Source organism: Mytilus galloprovincialis, chromosome 1 (genome assembly GCF_965363235.1).
Source record: "Mytilus galloprovincialis chromosome 1, xbMytGall1.hap1.1, whole genome shotgun sequence".
Classification (NCBI taxonomy): Eukaryota; Metazoa; Mollusca; class Bivalvia; order Mytilida; family Mytilidae; genus Mytilus; species Mytilus galloprovincialis.
This window is the reverse complement of record NC_134838.1, coordinates 92092071-92108994: the sequence shown is the minus strand read 5'-3', so window position 1 is coordinate 92108994 and position 16924 is coordinate 92092071. Positions and strand designations below refer to the sequence as shown.

At 33.0% G+C, this 16924-nt stretch overlaps 1 protein-coding gene and 1 long non-coding RNA gene across 2 annotated transcripts in view; both read left to right on the top strand.

The window, feature by feature from the left end:
* The window catches only part of LOC143044643 (uncharacterized), a 51692-nt gene that overhangs the window by 561 nt on the left and 34207 nt on the right, over positions 1-16924 (top strand). The gene's annotated exons all lie outside the window — the stretch shown is intronic.
* Positions 4527-15075, top strand: LOC143044637 (uncharacterized). Its single transcript, XR_012968744.1, has 5 exons — positions 4527-5076; positions 6958-7039; positions 9384-9566; positions 14329-14436; positions 14868-15075. It is a non-coding gene; the product is annotated as an uncharacterized LOC143044637 (long non-coding RNA).

Sequence of the window (16924 nt, the reverse complement as noted above, 5' to 3'; positions counted from 1 at the left end):
CAGTTGTTATCCATTTATGAGCTTTAAATTTGCCATTTGATTAGGGACTTTCCGTTTTAAACTTTCCTCGGGGATCAGTATTTGTGTGATTTTACTGTTTCCTTCCGAATTTACTTTCCCCATGCATATACAAACGTAAATTGAAGACCCATTGGTAGCCTTAGGCTGTTTTCTGCTCTTTTGGGAGGGTTGTTGTCTCTGACACAGTCCCCATTTTCATTCTCTATTTTATGTTTTTGAAAAAGTTTATCGACTAAGATAGCTGTTATAGACACTTTGAAGAAAATGCAAGGAGTTATAATTTCGGTAGCTTCAGAACATTTTCACTGAAATCAAAATTTGTTTAAAGTTTGTATATAAAAATAAATAAATATGCGGTATACTTAATGAATAGCTATTATTTATTTTGAATTTATTGAACCATAAAATTAATTTTTGACTCTTCACATTTAAAAATCCGCGAATTGATTTTATGGTTCAATAAATTCAAAAGAAATTGTTACCATTCATTATAAATAAATTTCTATCAAAAATAAGGCTCAAAGAACTTTTTATATTATTTATATTAACGATAACAACGTACACACATGTTGGCGTATGAATACACAACGTCAGAGTGGGCGTGTCACCATAAAAATTGACAACATTGAAAATAAAAGTAATACTTTTAACCAATCATAATACACCAAATTTATTTATTTCTCTTTGAGAGTGTCTGATACTTGGAATAAAATATGTAAAAAGAGCCTCCAATCAAGCCATGAGTACACAGGTAAAATAGCTACGGACGTTTCACGGCCGTGGTAATAAACGTCCGTAAAACATCCGTAATACGGATGTATTACGGATGAAACGGTTACGTCCGTAAAACGTCTGTAAAAATACATCCGTAAAACGTACGTGTAAAAACTGACGTAAAACGCATTGTCCGTTTCACGGACGTATCGTAAACATACGTATTACGGACGTTTCTACAACATCCGTATTACGGCTGTATCATATTCAAAGATGTAAAAGTACCATGCATGATATACGCACGACTGCTTATACATGTATAAAGTAAAATTCTTAACTTGCTTTCAACATTCTGCATGCCAGACATACATATGTATAGTGAATCTCTGCTTCAAGGCTATAACTTTAAATATTTGCATAATATGAGTAAATAAATGACATACATGTACTAATATAATTTTTTATTATTAAAATAATTAACTTTTGTTCATTATGAACATCCATTCGCAACTACCCTATATTTTAAGCCTAGAAATAGCGTACCAATTATCAATAAGCACTGTTAATGTCAGAATTTCTCTCCCATCAGCCCAAAGAGTCAATGAAAAATATGTAAAATGTAAAATAAAAAAAAATCCCTACCTATCCTATTTTTTCAAAGATGTAATAGCTGAATAGCATGAACACAGATATTATTTTATTTGACCTAATTACAAAAAAAAGAAATTGAAAAAAATCTTTCTATATTTTTTTCTAAAGGTTGTAATTACAATTAAGTTGAATTATAAATACAAAGAGTGCTTGGCAGTGGCAGATCCAAGGGGTCCGGGGGTTGGAACCCCCCCCTTTTTTTGGCCGATCAATGCATTTGAATTGGGACATATAGTTGGACCCCCCCCCCTGTTTTTAAAATGGCTGGATCTGCCACTGCTGGGTGTCTTTCAAACAACCAACTAATCATGCTAATGATGGATGGTTAAATAACTGCCATAAAAGCAGTTAAAACAATATAAAACATCTAACATTTAACCTTATTTGCAATGCTTGAGCAAAAATGACTGTAGTCTATGTATATATTGTACAAGGCTGAATTAAAATTACCTCATACCAGGTTTCACCAATGGCAATAGACCTGACTGTTGTCTAATATACTTGATTGTTGATCATTCTGATTATCTGTCCAAGTACAAAACTATGCTAACAAGAAATTGCACATGAGCATATAGAAAGTACCTGAAAAGTTTCAGATTGTTTAATGTCTGAAGTAGTTTCTACTGTTCAATGAGGATCATAAGATGCAGGGGGAAGGAACCACTCTTATCATGTTTTAATCACAACAACCAATGCAATAGTCACATGGTGTTCCTTCGTCCCTTATACATTTTGTACCCGCCCTTTAATATATTAAAGCCCTTAGAATGTATATGTTAAAGTAGTCTCAGAATCAATGTATGTAGAATAATGCCGGTAACATTAAAATGTTATCATACATTTATCCTCCTTTGGTGTGGAATAAGAGCAAATTACCTGCTAAGCTTCTATTTTATTGTGGGACTATGGGAAGAAAGGGGTACTATTTAAAGTATTTTTAGGCAAGACAGAAAATTAAAGTACAGGGCCTTTTGCTGTAGGTCTATTGTTAACGATGAAATTGGAAAGAGGATACCAATTACATTAATTTGTAACAAAAAATACAATCAAACGAGATAAGACAGAGAATAAAAGATAAAAATATCAATATTTAAAGTCCCTTTAAACTTACCATTAAACATAAACTGACTGATCCAGAAATTTGTATAAAGGGATGGGGGGTGGGGGGGGGGGGGGTGGGGGGCACTGACTGTTAAAAAAACAGGCCCCACTAGTCATGCCATGTACTAGCGAACAGTTCGGACCTTCCCGTGGCTTCTCAAAATTTGGCAACCTACATCTCAATTGCAAATTTAGTAAGTACAATTTTGACTTGATTCGACATGATAACATAAGTGACACACTGACGACATTAAAAGATCAATGTAGGATAAAAAAAATTAAATCAAATAGTTTAGGGGTGTGGTGGATGGGTAAACACTGCTGCAAGTTTTGCTTATCTCACATCAATTTTACATGTATATTCAATCATTTTTTTCCAAAATTAAGTAAAGAAGGGGGGGGGGGGCAGTGAAAAAACTATGTTAATTAAGTTTTGTTTATTCCACATTGAACTTTTGATGTCGTCCACAAGATCTTGTGAGCTTAACGTTGAATATAGGAGGAGAATTATAAAACAAAATATATTGTCAAGTCCAAAATTTAGCCATTTCAAGGATCTATCAGGCTGATAATGTAGCACTGGCTATTATTAGAATCTTAATTGTATCGAGTAAATCAAGGAGACAGTAGGAAAACTTATAAGATGTTTCCTAATAATCATGATTACAAAAGAGCTTGACACGAATTTTTAACTGAAGGTCTGTCCGATTGGTAAAATTTTGATTGCACTTAAATGAAAACATAAGTGACCCCCCCTTCCTCCCCCGCCCATAATAAGTGTCCAAGACTTTAATTCTTCTCTGATTTAAGCTAGGATGTGTATAGTAAGTAAGTCAGTAATTTTTATTGGTTTGAAATCCAAAATCATAGGATTGATACCAAGACAATACACATTGGTTATACACAAACATCATGACAAACATACAGACATATATATCATACCAAATTCATAAAGATTGTACTATATGTATATACACAGCCATGTATCACCATCATTGCTGGTGATCCGATGGATAAATCTGTTGTAGAGTTGTCACTGACTTAGACGTTCTTATACATATAATAATTTCTGTGACTGTATCTTGCATTAATTTGTACTGAACAATAACATCTCCATGGCTTATATATCATGTAATGTAGTACGACGCTAGATTAAAACTGACGAGGAAAGGTAACACACGGCCACCGAAAACTTTATTCATTGTGAGGCCCAGGTGGTCGTGTGGTCTAGCCGGCGGGACGGCTACAAAAAGGGGGGGTAGGGGGGTTCTCACGGCCATGTCCCCCTGCAAATACATTGATCGTCCCAAAAAGGGGGGTCCAACCCCCCTGGATCCGCCACTGATGTATGATAATGTCATTTAGGCCTATGGTAGCAATACACAGTTAGAAGTTTAGTTTCGCATTATGGCCCCTGTGAATTTTTTAAATATGAAAGTTTTTGTACAATAAAATTGATTTTTAGATAATTGAAGAATAATATAGCCTTCTTAGTGGGTTTATATGAACATTTAGATTGATTTGAACATGTTTTATAGGCCATTTCAATGATTGACAGTCCGTATTTTCATATCCGTACCGTAAATAGGTCCATAAATTATTGTAGTGTTTATCAACAAAGATTTTGCGCTCGATCTTTTCAATTCAATTTTATGGAAAAACGAGCAGGAAGACATATGATTTTTTTTGGACCACTTGATAGATATAAACCTCTGGATTCAGGAAAGGTATCACTGTAATTCATTGAAATTTTCCTTTAGACTAAATTTTGGAGACTTTTGTGACATGTTCACCCCCCTTTTTTGCTATATTTTGTATCTAAGAAATGCAGATTGTTGCCATGGTTACACCCAAAAGGGATTATATTTCACCCTTATGACCATTAGAAATCAAATCTATGGAAGATTCTCTTTCTACAAGTATATACATGCATAACACACATATAAAGCCTTCTTTGTTAGACAGGAGGGGAAAGAGGGTGTTTAAAAATTATGAGTGTCAATTTTAAGTTTTTTTCCTAACTGTGTATTGCTACCTATGTCTCCGATTCATTTCTTCATAGTTTTATATAAAGCGGCCGTGACTGATTTGTAGACAAATCCTTGTTTATAACAGAGGCCTATTTTAAAATACTCAGTGTACCACTTCTGAACTTTTTTGTATTTATTTTCAATACTTAAATCCCCATTCTTGATTCCAGACCGGGTTCCGGACTAACTCTCAATCATATACGTAAATGATCGTAAAGTGTATTCTCGAAAGCTTGACAAATGGAATACGAAAACCCGGAAAAATCACCGTTGCCGTTTTTTACACTATGACGCAACTCATCCATGGACGCTCGTCGGCTGCTGAATTCATGTTTTACAGTTAAACAGAATGGAAAGATGTATACTAGTCTGATAGATAATACGAGGACCTCTGGTTTTTCAAAACTGTTGGATCAACAAGTTATTATAAACAGATAAATTGAAATGGTTTGCTTGTCGATTAACTTGAAGAAAACGGGTTTTAAACAAGAAAGTTGTGTGTCTTTTTGATGGATTATTTACATACCCGCTATTTTGTACTTGGAAAGCGCACCGAAAGGTAAATATTATCATGCAAATATTTAAGAAGATGCTAGTGATATACTTTTCACGAAAAAACATTTGAATTTATAAATTTCATCGCATGCAAACCCGAAAATCAGTCTGACAAAGATCAGAAGATTGGCAAGAACGGACGCAAGTCAACTCGACCCACTGCCAAAACGGCCTACTTTTTTAACAACACGTCTCCCTTTCTAAAAATGTCCCACTCTTGTTAAGAGAGCTACCATGTGAGTTTTATTGGAGGTGGGGGGTCACCATGTCACAGGCACTTGTCTCAGAAAAAAAATTCCCAATATACCTTAATATAATACATATTTAATACAAATGCACATATAATGTGAGTTCGTGGTCTAGTGGTTAAGACCGATGGCTACAGTGCTGAAGGTCCCGAGTTCGATTCTCACTCGGGGTGCTAAAAATATCAGCACATCAGAAGGGTAATTTTCACCCTCTCACACACATCTCTGGTACCCAGACCGGAGTTTAAACTAGAATGGGTACTTTGGGGGCCTCGGTTGGTCAAAGTTGTCCCTTACTTTGACCTGGAGATCAATCTTCTGATATCTCTCTGGTTTGTCTGTTTTCCACCGAGTGGCCCGGTGGTTCTCTCCGAGTACTTCGGCTTCCTCCACCATAATAACAGACTGCCCGGTGTCCTAGCACTCCCTTTGTGTTGGGTGGGGATTGACTGTCCTTGTAAAAATAATTGTCGTATAAACATACGTTAGTGACACATCTCCATTAATCCCGTTAGGGAGTGTACATGGATGCCACTGTACCCTCGCAGTTTTCGAGGGGTTCTTCGGATATCGGAGGCATTTACCAGTACATACATACATATATACATGTATAGGATTTTTTTTTCTGAGACAATTAAGTGCCTGTGTGGGGGGTGCTTGGATGTTATTTGAAAAATATGCGGAACTGGAGTTCTGTCAACTTTAAAAAAAAAATGCAGGATAACATTTTTATCGTAGCCCCCACCCCATAAAAGTCAAGTGGTGGCTTCCTTACCAACTCGTCCTGCTTTAAAAAAAAATTGCCCTACTTTATATAAAAATGGTTAAAATCTGTAAAATATACTCTTGCAAAGAATGGCCTTGCCCAACTTGCATGACTTGGGTAAAAACCAAATGAATATAATTATTATTTAATTTATATAAAAAATAAAAGTCTGCATATTACATAAATTTGTACTTATCTAGACTACCTAGTTCAAATAATTATGACTTCTTAAAAGGCTATTACATTTTTTTTATTTGACGCCTTACTGTACATTAGAGTAAAGCGTCCAAAAAAATTATATTATAATAGCCTTTCAAGACGTCATAATAATTTGGACTACTAGACTACCCAGAAATTAGAAAACACTGATATAAAAATTTAATATACATAAAATTGATAATGGAAATGGGGAATGTGTCATAGAGACAACAACCCGACCATAAAGCAGACAACAGCAGAAGGTCACCAACATGTCTTCAATGCAGCAAGAAATTCCGGAGGCGTCCATCAGCTGGCCCCTAAACAAATATATATACTAGTTCAGTGATAATGAACGCCATACTAAACATGCTAAACTCCAAATTGTACACAAGAAACTAAAATTAAAAATAGTACAAGACTAACAAAGGCCAGAGGCTCCTGACTTGGGACAGGCGCAAAATTCAAGCGGGGTTAAACATGTTTATGAGATCTTAACCCTCCCCCTATACATGTACCTCTAGCCAATGCAGATGTATGATATCTATTGATTTAAATTGATGTGTCATTTCTGAAACCATGATTGTGGATTCATATTAATTATTAAATTATTATGTACATGTAATTTATGTATTTATTTAGTGTATCATAATCTATTTGAACTTTTTTTTAGCTTACTCAAAATCAAGCTGTTTGGGCCTCCTCTTGTACATGGGAAGTGGACTCCTTGAGAAGGTGAAAGGTCTGCTTTACATGTACGTACATGTAATGTTATTATAATATAAAAATACAAAAAATGTGGTGATCATGGTGATAGTGAATGAGAAAATAGAGGAATTTTTAAAAGTGTAAATTCACTTTTTTCCACTTATAAATCTGTCATATTGTAATTATGATAATAATGTTTAAATTACATAATTAGGGAGCTACCATTTGATTTTAGGGGGGGCTAGGATGAAAATTTTTGTCCTGCATTTTTTTTCAGTTGTAATTTCTGTCCTGCATTTTTTTTATTTTTCACTCTATTCGGTCCTGCCTTTTTTTTTATTAGTTTATTCCGACTTTTTTTTACCTAAATTGTCATCCTGCATTTTTTTTGCAAAGTGTCTCATCCTGCCTTTTTTTTACACTCAAAACTCCTGTCCTGCCTATTTTTTTCAAATTTCATCCTAGCCCCCCCCCCCCCCCCCCCCCCATAAAAATCAAATGGTAGCTCCCTTATTTTCAAAATAAAATATTGTTTAGGTTGCTATAAACAGTTTCGTATAAAAACTAGGGGTTATTCCCCAACTAAAAATAGACATGGAGGGAAGTCCCTTTTTATCAACATAATTGGTGAAAAAGTATCATGTTTTTTGTATTTGGTTGTAAAGATATATTAATTAACTTTAATTAAAGCAGGTTGAATGATTAAAATAATTAAAAAAATTAGATTAAATATACATGTTTTGAGGGGAGACAACACTGTAAACAGTCTGTTTTTTTTTGGCAGTGAAAATTGAAAACTTATTTGCAGACACTGTAGCTCTTTATGGAGCAGGCGAACGTACCCTGAAGCATGAATTTTTTGAAAACCAGGTAAAAATCTATGAAATTCATACAACTTTGATTATGAAAAATGTGCAGGTATCATGTCTTCAGGGGTGTGCACATGACCTGATTTCAGGTTTTTGTCGAGCCTGCAACTTTTGTTGCAGAAAGCTCGACATAGGGATAGTGATCCGGCGGCGGCGGTGTTAGCTCACTTCTTAAAAGCTTTATATTTTAGAAGGTGGAAGACCTGGATGCTTCATACTTTGTATATAGATGCCTCATGTTACGAAGTTTCCGTCAGTCACATGTCCAATGTCCTTGGCCTCATTTTCATGGTTCAGTGACCACTTGAAAAAAAAGTTCAGATTTTTCGTAATGTTGAATTCTCTCTTATTATAAGTAATAGGATAACTATATTTGATATGTGCGTACCTTGAAAGGTCCTCATGTCTGTCAGACAGTTTTCACTTGACCTCAACCTCATTTCATGGATCAGTGAACAAGGTTAAGTTTTGGTGGTCAAGTCCATATCTCAGATACTACAAGCAATAGGGCTAGTATATTCGGTGTATGGAAGGACTGTAAGGTGTACATGTCCAACTGGCAGGTGTCATCTGACCTTGACCTCATGTTATGTTGGTTAATGTTAAGTTTATGTGACAGTTGTATTAAAGCTTAGCTTTATACTTAGGACTATCAACATAATATCAATGATTAGTATAGAAGGCGAGACATTTCAGCGTGTGCACTCTTGTTTAAGCTTAAATTAGGCAATGTTTTTCCCAGTTTCTCTGGATAAAACTTTTTTATACTATTAAAAGTACACTTTTTTTTATTCCATTATAAACTAGAGAACATTCTGATTCCAGTGATATCTAGTTTTATACAAGTATCTTTATTAATCAGTCCACCACTAAGGGTCACTTATACATGGTCCCTCAAAATATGACGTCATAGAAAAAAACTGTTGATTGCACCCTTAACAAGAAAAGAAAACTCTCCACCAGAAATCAAGTGACATCGAAGTTAACTGTTAACATGTACAACAATAGGTCACTTTACATCCTTCAACAATGACTATGAGCAAAGCCAATACTGCATATTCAGTTTTTAAGGACCCTATATGAGAATCACAAATTTGCAAATCAATTCAAACAAGAAAACTAAGAGACTGATTTATACAATGTAAAATATAAAAAACAGAACAAAAAAAAATATGATAAACAGCAAGATAAGACAAATTGAACCACTAAATTACACTTATTTAGTTAGAAATATGTGTCGGATGACCCCTCTTGCTAACTAACATGCCAACATGACTAAAAATAGAACATAGGGGTAAAATGCAGTTTTTGGCTCTCTGAAAGCAGAAACTAAAGCATTCAGAGCAAATTTGACCTGGAGTTAAAATGTTTACCAGGTTAAGAAGAGCTATCCTTTTTTTTCAGGGAAAGTTTGTTGGTCTAGTTTAAAAGATCAAAACTAAGCCAATTTTGCAAGATCAAATATTAAATGCAATTTTGGCAGATATTATAACTTCATTTCATTAAACATTATTTCTTTTAGCATTTTCAAAGAATGTACAAGTACAAGTACTTTGAGAAGTAGGAGAAGATAAGCAACAGAACAGAATTCATTTGGGTCATTGCTGTCTAGATTATATAGTGGATTCATAGATTGTCATTATATTGATTTATGTGCATATCAGCACAGAGGAGCAGTAGTCAATGAATAATTTTGTGATGAGAGGTATGTTTATATTAAAATGATGCCTAGTTTATTTGATAATTTTGCTCTCTTGTCAAACTCGGTAAATCATGGACATGTAGTTTCCAAGATTTATTTTAAAATTTGAGGTCATAGAGTTCCAAGTTTTGATTCTTGTTGTGGGAAAGTTTGAAAATTATCCATGTTAACAGTTAGAAGTGACAAATTTTTTTTTTTACAAAACCATAAACAATTTAACTAAGATTTAACCCTTTCCTCCATGGAATTTTTTTTTACAAACTTGATTCGCATAGGATTTTTTCAATAAAAAAAAAATCATCAGGTTTAAAGTATTAATGCATTGTAAAAACGAACATTTCATCAATGAAATTCAAGTCGGATATTCTCCTGAATATCCTTTTCATATTGGATACAATTTTTTTAAAGTCTTTTTTAATATGCAGACATTTTGTAGTCAATGCGTTTCAACTGAGGTACTACACAGGCGTCAAAAGGCGTCATTATGGAGTAAAGGGGTGGGTGGGGTCAAAAAGCGTCATTATGGAGGAAACGGTTAACCTCAAATTAATTAAAACAGAAAATGTTTTAGTTCTAATCTATAGCGTTATGCCCTTTATATACACAGAAAAAAGTCCCATAAAATCTAACTTGAGGAAAACTCAAAAGTGGCATTTTATATTTCCTTTGGAAATTAACATTGGAAGGGGAGATAACTCCGCAAAAATGAGTCCTTTTTTGGTCAGTTTTTGGTTGATTTTCTTGAAATTTATGTAAAGGCTTAAGCACGATACTTTTATGGAGTTATAAGTTTGTATTTGACTAAATTATATAATCATGATAATCTCCTGCTCATGAAATGTACAAAACCGAAGAGTTACAGGTATTATTTTTTTTTGGTGCATTTTTCATTAAAGAAATTGCAAATTTGAAGCTTTGAGACCATTTTGAAAAAATAATGTGAATATTTGGTATTGTTTATATCTGTATATTATATTCTTTCAGCATCTTACTTGTCTAAAGAAAGTTTAAACCACAAAATGAAGAATACGTGCTTAATTATTTTTATCAAATTTGAGATTCTTAATTACCTTGACACCAAGCAATAGGTATGGGCTTTGCTCATTGTTGAAGGCCATACAGTGACCTATAGTTGTTAATGTCTGTGTCATTTTGGTCTTTTGTGGATAGTTGTCTCATTGGCAATCATACCACATCTTCTTTTTTATAATAACTTATGGTAAAGTGATTAATATTGTGCAATTGTAGTTATAATATAGGGATATTGCATGAATATTGTCATGAGTAAAATTTATATTGCACGAGCTTCAAGTGCAATTTTTGTTCTACAAGGGACAATATTTCCCAATATTCATGCAATAATTTTGAAGATGTATTGCACTGGTGCAATATTATAGGGTTATTGCATGAATATTGGGGAATATTGTCCTGAGTTGAATTTTATATTGCATAAGCTTGCGAGTGCAATATATATATATATATATATGTTCTACGAGGGACAATATACCCCAATATTCATGCAATAACCCTTTTATTGTATAGCAATATAATATTTGAAAGTAAAAATTGGTTTAAACTAAGAGTTTGTCATTGATAACGTCATGATTTTTTGAAGATTTTTGCACTAGTGCAATATTATCAGATTATTACATGGCATTTTTCATATCGCATACATGTATTATCAGCCCTAGGTTCAATATCAGCCCAAGAGCCGCATGGCTCGAGGGCTGATATTGACCGAGGGCTGATAATACATGCGATATGAAAAATGACATGTTATGATCTTTTTATCATATGCTTCAACAGTAGAGAAAAATAACAGATTCATATATTGATCCTTCTACGTGGTTCCCGAAAAGATCTTGAAAGAGTAAAAATTTCACGGACGTCGGACCCCAAATTTGATACATTCAATAAGAAATCTTTCTATCATATGCCTCAACAGAGAGAAAAAAAAAAAAAACATTTTAATATGGATGAATCGACAAAAAAATAATTCAACAATATACATGATGAAAATTGTTTGGAAAAGTCAACTTTTTTTAAAGTAACTTTCTAAATTATGTTTCAGAAAAACTTAAAAAATGCATTTATTTAATATTTTTTTTTAATTTAATTTAATTATTTTACACAATATACTTTCCAGTATTCATATAATTGTTTTGTACACTACTTTGTAATGTTTTTCACTGAAAACGTAGCATTAAGGTGTATTTTCCGGAATTTGCCGAGTATCACTGGAATGCCATGTGATAACGTTACGGAAAGGCATGTGATAACAATCGAAGCATGTGATAAACTTTTCATATCAGCCTGCTAAGCACCAATTCGAAAAATATAGAAAATACTTTAATTTAATGCTATTATCATACGGTAAAAATCATATGTTATTATGTCTAAGTATATGATAATAGAATTTATTGCACGCTAACTTTTAGTTATTTTCTGTGGGAAATATTATATTGCTATGCAATAATAGAATTTATTGCACACTAACTTTTGGTTACTTTCTGTAGGAAATATTATATTGCTACATGTATGCAAAAATTCTTATAATTAGTGCTTCACTTAAATGTTGACAAGTTTCTTACTCCTTGATACAGGTCCTAATTTGGATTGTAAATAAATATTTGACATATTATATGTTTCTGAATAAATGTAGTCAAAGAACTTGAAATTGGTTACACAGCTACTTATGCATCTATGTACTATTTCTGAACCAAAAAATATGTAGTTCTGTAGCTTCGGAGGCGACGGCATCAACAATGTATTAGTTTGTGATTAGGTCTAGTTTATGGTGAACCACATGTGATAGGATAATCATATTTGGTATGCAGTTGTATAAGCATTGGCACATCTCATTTCCATGGAGATTATTTGGCCCTGCCTTCTCAGTCATGGTCTATTGACTTCGAAACTTTTGCTCATACATGTATTAGTTTGTGATTAGGTCAGTTTATGGGGAACCACAAGTGGTAAGTCAATGATATTTGGTATGCAGTTGTATAAGCATTGGTATATCTCATTTCCATGGAGATAATTTGGCTCCGCACCCTTAGTCATGGTCTATTGACTTTGAAATTTTTTCTAAGTTATCATAATCATGTATTAGTTTGTGATTAAGTCAGTTCAAGGGGAACCATTAGTGGTTGGGCAATGTTAATTGGTATTCAGTTGTATAAGCATTGGCACATCTCATTTCCATGGAGAATATTTGGCCTGGCCCCCTCAGTCACAGTCTAATGACTTTGAAACTTATCTTAGTTTACATGTATTAGTTTGTGATTAGATCAGTTTAAGATAAACTGCTTATGTTTAGTCAATAATATTTGGTATGCAAATTTATTGGCATTTGCAAGTATTGTTTCCATGGAGATTATATAGCCCCACCCCCTCATCATGGTTCATTGACTGTGAAACTTTTACATAGTTTACACATTAATGTTTGTAATTAGGTTTGGGAACGACTTATACATGTACTGTACCTAAATGTTACAATAATTTTTAAGTAAAGAAAGTTATGATACTGAATATCAAAAGTAAATGTCCAGTACTACAGATTTTAAATACAGAAACATTACCTATGCAAAAGTAGCAGTTTATATGAATTCAAGAATTGAATCTACATGTATATTCAATTAAAGATTTCTTGCTGTTGTGCAATCCACTGGGCTGTTGCGCAATAATTGGTTAATCTGTTGTCAGACTGCAAACAAACAATAATTTCTCAATGTCACATGTATATCAGAAATTTATAAAAAGAAAACTAAAAGGAGGTTTTCTTAATAGCTATAAATCGGTCATCAAAGTTTAACGAAATTTTAAGGATACATGTATTTCCAAAAACTTGAAAGTCACCCCTTTTCTTATGACATGTATGAAGAAAATCTTATAACTCAGAAACTGACAAACTTAAATTTATAAAAATCAAATGGGAGCTTACAACAAAAAATATGAACAATTTAACTAAGTTTCATGATATTCAGCATTTTTATGTCCCACTCAACGAAGTTTTGGGGGTATAATGTTTTTGACCTGTCTGTCTGACGTCAAGTCCTGTTTCTTGTCATCACAACTGTTCTCAAACCACACAACAGAATTTCATGAAATCTTTTTAGATAATAAGGACATACAATGTAGATGTGCATATCGACAGGAAATTAAGATTCAATTTTTTTTTTTTAGGAGTTAAGCCCCTTTGAACTTATTTGCTTTAACATGTTTAATGCACTACTTCAACAGTTTGTTATTGCAACTCTCCTGAATCCACACAACAGAATTTCATGAAACTTTGTAGATAATAAGGACATACTATGTAGATGTGCATATCAACAGGAAATTACAATTCATTTTATTTTCTAGGAGTTATGCCCCTTTGAACTTATTTGCTTTATTACTACTTCAACAGTTTGTCATTGCAACTCCTCTGAATCCACACAACAGAATTTCATGAAACTTAGTAGATAATAAGGACATACTATGTAGATGTGCATATTGACAGGAAATTATGATTCAATTGAAGTTTATCAATTGCCAAGGTACATTGAAAGGTTGTTCTTTTATTAAAATCTGCACATACATGTATATAGGATTTTTTTATAAGCTTAAACTTGATCTTCTTTCTGTTGTTAGCTTACATTTTGTTTCAATTTACTTAAAAGTAAAAGTATATAGGAAAGGTATAAATTAGTGAGCATCGGTTCATACTACATATAGTTTTTGTCTGGACTTCTTGATTAATTTATATATATATATACAATTTTAGCTTGTTACCAAATGAAAGGAAAGGACATTATTGGCAAGGATTGATATTACTGGTGAACATGTATGTCATGTAGGTGTGAATGCCCTGCAAAACAGACCTGATATCAAAGTAAGTTCATCTGTAGAATTGCAGTTCATTTAAATAATTTTATGTTATCTACCTAAAACTGTTTCAAGTTTAATTGTACATGTACAGTGTTGCTTATTTTTCTTACTTTCTGATTCAATGCATGCATTAAGCCTTACTCTGCTCGCCTCCTTCTGCTCCATACACACACACTTGAGATGTCAGAAATTTAGACTATCATAGCATTTACATTACAAACTTACCTAGTCAGACTGGCCAATATTATGTTTTGATAAGTTAACGTTGTTATTTAGAAAACATAAAATATTTGCCACTGGACATTCAAATAAGCAAAAAAAAAACCGACCAGTTAATGATTTTGCATTAACAGAATGAATTTGCAAACATATAACAATTAGCTTATGTAATTCATGGAAGTTAGATTTATATTCTTTATGAATATTTTATTTCAGTTACCATCACAGTGAACATGGTGAAGAATAACCAATACCATGAATACAGGACACAGAAGACTACCTCACAAACTTGGGAATTTTACAAAAAAATAGAACGTTTAAATTTACAAAGAAGACATTTATTTTGACATTCAGAGACTTGGAAAGTAGAGAAATTATAATGTGAATATAAATCCTTGGAAATAAAATTTTGAACTTTGAAGAAGATTATGTTTGTTCTAAGAAAGTTTGAAGAAAAAGGATACATTCAAAACTGTAAAAAGGAAACATGACAGTATTCTCAATTTATACTCTTGAGATCAATTACTCTTGATATATAATTAAAAGGACTTATAAAAGTAAGGACATTTGGTTGAATTGCCAATGAGAAAAATATCCACCAGAGTTCACATGATGTGATAGTGAGCTATTATTGGTATCCATATGTCCTCCAACAATGAAAAAAATGAACTATATAGTGTGTTGTGAAAGGGTTTGGACATGACAAATAGAGAAAACTAAGAGCCTTATTTTATCAAGTTAATACATGAAAGCAAAATATGAACCAAAGACCACCTCTGAAATACTTCTGATTATTGTTGATTTACTCTTGAAATATCATGTAAAATGTTTAAAAAGATATCATCAATATTCAACTTGTTAAACAACAAGTCACTGTATGACAGAAAGTTCTATGTCAAAATCCTTGCATGTGTATTGCATCAGAATATTTTTTTTAGATAGAACACTAGGAGACTATATACATGATATAAGGAAATGCAAATAAAAAGTATCATCACCTTAAAAAAAAGTATAGCATTTTATCATTGACAGTTCCATCAAAAGTTTCAGCAATACAATGCAACTGTTACATAAAAATCAAACTATACTATACACTATAATAAGTGTGTTATATATACTACAATAAGTGTGTTATATACTATAATATATATATATATTATAATGCATAATTATAATAGACGTTATACGTCCGTGGTACAAAACATCCGTATTACGTCCGTGGTACTAAACGTCCGTAATACGGACGTGGTACTAAATATCCGTATTACAGACGTTTTACGGACGTTTTACGGATGGGAAGCAACGGACGTTTTACGTCCGTGGTACTATTCGTCCGTAGACGTGCCGTATAATACGGACGTTTTACGGATTTTTTACGGACGTAAAACGTCCGTAGCTATTTTACCTGTGTAGATTACGTCTAGAAACTATAACTAGAAACACATAAACTAAGTAGCCGACTTTTCATATTTCGAATTTTAGTGTTATCACCTTTTTAGAGTGTTTTGGTTCTGCTTCTTATTTTGAATAATATTTTTCCACAAACAAAAATATTTGCATAATACATTATGTAGCAAAACATTTTTTATATTAGGCTGTTGCTCATATATTAATATAATTAACATGATACAAAAAACGAGGGGTTTACAATGGTTGACTTGGAATATATATAAATTATTCATCCCTGAATTTCTCAAATGCGACTGTAAAATCTATGATAAAGAGATATGCATGGTGTATAAATACGCAGATGCTTCCAGCTCAAATGCAGACGTAAAATCTGATGCTTCGTGTAGGGAAATTTTTCATACTCTCTGCATGTAAATATATTAATTTAGCAGTTCTCTGATGGGTACGAAAGGGACATTTGGTACGGTGCCATTCTTGTCTCTTTCAAACATACTCTAAAAAAAGAAGCAAAAGATACCCAAGGAACATTCAAACTCATAAATAAAAAAGAAAGATGTGGTATGATTGCCAATGAGAAAAATCTACACAAGAGATCACATGATACAGAAATTAACAACTATAGGTCACCGATCGGCCTTCAACAATGAACAAAGCCCATTCCGCATAGCCAGCTATAACAGGCCCCGAAATGACAACGTAAAACAACTAACGGCATAATTTATGTACAAAAAATGAACAAAAAACAAATGTATAACACATAAACAACGCCATGGCTAAATAAAAAAGACAAAGTGTAGTGCACCTGAACATTAAGCATTAATAAATAAACAATCAAAATAATGGACAACATAGGCAAATTTGTG